The sequence below is a fragment of the Mus musculus genome, chromosome 7, assembly GCF_000001635.26.
Source record: "Mus musculus strain C57BL/6J chromosome 7, GRCm38.p6 C57BL/6J".
Classification (NCBI taxonomy): domain Eukaryota; kingdom Metazoa; phylum Chordata; class Mammalia; order Rodentia; family Muridae; genus Mus; species Mus musculus.
The window spans coordinates 72,986,860-72,990,866 of NC_000073.6; the positions used below are offsets into that span (position 1 = coordinate 72,986,860).

Below are 4,007 nucleotides of genomic sequence, written 5' to 3' on the forward strand. Positions count from 1 at the left end.
CTGATTGTGTTCACAGTGCTGGAAAGTACTTTGCATGCTTCGAGGGAGATAGCAGAACACCAACCCAGCTACAAACCCTTTGATCTCTAAGGGTGACCTAGCTGTGTCATACATCGGTGCAATAGTGGCACCAATGTTGGAGCAACCAACCACTGTTTAACTGGATTTACATCCCACTGCATGAGATGGAACCAATATTTGACACTGCTCTGGTGGCCAGGAGTCTAAGACTAGATAGGCCATGGTCCTAGAAGAAAAGCAAATGACTCCTAATGACATTCTGTTATACACATAGGTGAGTGTCTCACTCAGAAACCATCAGAGAAGCTTCCTCCTGAGGAAGATGGGAGCTAATACAGAGACCTACAACTTTACAATGTACAGAGTGATAGGCCATGAAACACTGAGTCCTAAATAGAATGTCTTCATCAAACCCTCCCCTCAGAGCTCAGGAAAGTCTGTGGAAGATGGGGTAAGAAGATGTAAGGGCCAGAGAGAAGGATGAAACCACAAAATACTGTCTTCTAGACACAACAGGATTAACACACAGAAACTCGCAGAGACTGTGGAAGTACACATAGGGTCTCCACCGGGCAAACCAAATAGAGTCTCAGCACTGTGGTGGGGAAGTGGACATGATCTCCCACCTCTAAGAAGAAGCTATCTCCAAATGACAATCACTCACAAAGGAAATATTCGTTTCCCAAGGGTATTTCACTGGGTAAACAAAGGATACTTAAGAGAAGCTCCAAGCACAGCAGTAGATAACTAACACTAACACAGAATGAACTCAAAGGTATTGTGGAAGTTTGTTGTTGTTTTTGTTGTTGTTGTTGTTGTTGTTGTTGTTGTTGTTGTTGTTGTTGTTTTGCATCATGTAGCTTTGTTCAGACTTTTTTTTAATCTTACTGGTCTTTGGCTTATATGTTATGGTTTCCAACTTTCTGTCCTTGTGATGTGTGTGTGTGTGTGTGTGTGTGTGTGTGTGTGTGTGTGTGTGCGCTGCTTCTTCGTTTCTCCATTTTGCTTTATTCTTGCTTGTTTTCTTTATTAACTTGTCTCTTGTTTGTTTTCTTAAAAGAAAAAAAGTAAGCATGGAGTTGGAACAGTGAAAAGTGAGCTATCTGGGAGGTAGTGAGGAAGAAGAAAAACTATGGTAAGAATATATATAATTTTTAAATTATTATATAAATAAATAAAAATCAGATCCAAGTGGATCAGAAACCTCCATTTGAAACCTGAAACATTAAACCTACTAGAAGACAATAAAGGCAGTGTGATAGGTACAGGGAAGGACTTTCTGAACAGAACCCCATTTGCTCATGAATTAAGAACAACTGGGAACTCATCAAACAAACATGTTTCTATAGAGCTAGGGAAAAAACCAGCTGAGCAAAGAAGAGACCCTCAGAATGAAAAGCAATCTCTGCTAGCTATACATCTGACAGAGTATCAGTATCCACAAGGTACAAAGCACCCAAAAACAGCAAGTCAGGGAAACAAATGGCCCAATTTAAGATTAGGCTAGGCAGTCTCAATAGATAGAGCTACAAAACAATTCCCACATCTACGGTTCTGGGAACATTTAAGAGGGGCCATGAACATTGTAAATCTCAGAGGATCAGGGGTTTGCTGTGAAATTGCATCTGCTAGTGATATTAGAAGCTACACTCATCAGGTCTCACCATCATGACTACCTAGACATGGGCTGAGCAAAGACAACAGACATGCCAAAAATGAATGGAGCAAAGCCCATGGGGCCTCAACTCTACACAAAGAACTACACACAACTAAGGAATGCTGAGAGTGGGAGAAATAGTCTTCTCCAGGGGAGAGCACACCAATGGCTTATCCCACACCAAAAGGCCAACCCTGAAAATATAAATGCAAGCATCATTATACAGACTAAAATTATTATATTCAAGAATATAGATGTATATACATGCATACATACATACATACATACATACATACATACATACATACATGTCATAACAATTAGTGAAAGAAGAGACCATGAATTTAAAAGAAAGCAGGGAGAAACATATGAGAGGGCCTGAATGGAGGGGAAATTATATAATCTTTTTGGGGGGTGCAGAGAACTTTATTGATGGTATTCAAGAGACTAGGGAAGGCTCCCTAGGCCCCTCCTGTTATTATGGGGTTCTGGGATGGAAACTGTGAGGGAGATGCTCAGTGTTGGGGGCCGAGTTGGGATAGAGACTCCTCAGCAACAGAGGGCCTCTCTCTTGCTCTCAGTGTCCTTGCTGGGGTGGGTGGTCCAGGGTTTCTTACTCCTTGGAGGCCGTGTAGGCCATGAGGTCCACCACCCTGTTGCTATAGCCCTATTCATTGTCATACCAGAAAATGAGCTTCACAAAGTTGTCATTGAGAGCAATGTCAGCCCCAGCATCAAAGGTGGAAGAGTGGGAGTTGCTGTTGAAGTCGCAGGAGACAACCTGGTCCTCAGTGTAACCCAGGATGCCCTTCAGTGGGCCCTCAGATGCCTGCTTCACCACCTTCTTGTTGTCTTCATACTTGGCAGGTTTCTCTAGGCGGCATGTCAGATCCACAATGGATACATTGAGGGTAGAAACACAGAAGACCATGCCAGTGAGCTTCCTATTCAGCTCTGGGATGACCTTGCCCACAGCCTTGGCAGCACCCGTGGATGCATGAATGATGTTCTGGGCAGCCCCATGGCCATCACATCACAGCTTTCCTGAGGGACCATCAACAATCTTCTGAGTGGCAGTGATGGCATGGACCATGGTCATGAGCCCTTCCACAATGCCAAAGTTGTCATGGATGACCTTGGCCAGGGAAGGATAAGCAGTTGGTGGTGCAGGATGCATTGCTGACAATCTTGAGTGAGTTGTCATACTTCTCATGGTTCACACCCATCACAAACATGGGGGCATCAGTGGAAGGGGCAGAAATGATGACCCTTTTGCCCCCACCCTTCAAGTGGGCCCCAGCCTTCTCCATGGTAGTGAAGACACCAGTAGACTCCACAACATACTCAGCACCAGCATCACCCCATTTGATGTCAGCGGGATCTTGTTCCTGGAAGATGGTGATGGGCTTCCCGTTGATGACAAGCTTCCCATTCTCGGCCTTGACTGTGCCATTGAGTTTTCCATGAGTGGAGTCATATTGGAACATGTAGACCATGTAGTTGAGGTCAATGAAGGGGTCGTTGGTGGCATGTGGAGAGCAGAAGGCAGCCCTGGTAACCAGGCTCTCCATACGGCCAAATCTGTTCACACCGACCTTCACCATTTTGTCTATAGGACAAGGCTGGCACTGCACAAGAAGATGCAGCTGTCTCTGGAACAAGAAGTAGCAGAGAGCCAAAACTGTATAATCTTAATCTCAAAAATGAAATAGTAAATCTCAAGAAGAGTAGGATAAGTACATAAACAGGGCTTTCAGTAGAATGAATTAAAATTGCTAAAATATAGTTCAAAAAAGTATTCATTTCTAGCCCAGCTCAGTCCTTAGTGAGGAAACACTGAGTCTGTTTGACATTTCCAACACTGAACAGAGGTAACACAAGAATATTTTGAAGTACAGAAAGGGAAAAGAAAATGTCAATATAGAGAAAAGGTTGCAAAGAAAATGTACTATTGCACCAAAATCCATCGCTCCAATATTAGGAGAGTAACTATCTTTTAAACTTTTCTATGTGCTACATAAATTATTTTAAGCTTTAAAAATATTAATTTTTTTCTAGCTTACATTGAAAACCAGTCCCACTGGCCTCTAGCTCCATTCTCTATGTTTTCCAAAGGCCTCTCTCGATACACTCCCCTATCAAACTACCATTGTGAATTCCCAGGTCCCAGATAAATCCCTCCCATTTTTATGCCTTTGTTCACAATGTTCCCCCAGCCTGTACTTCTCTTCCTTCTCACTACTCTTCTGAGAAAAGGTTGTTCATCGTTCAGCACCTGGCTCTAAACTCTCACACTATTTTCTTGAACCCTCCAGCTAAAAATAATTAT

The 4,007-nt window shown here is 43.0% G+C and overlaps 1 pseudogene; it reads right to left on the bottom strand.

Moving 5' to 3' along the window:
- On the bottom strand, positions 2,091-3,300 carry Gm5335 (predicted gene 5335; annotated as a pseudogene).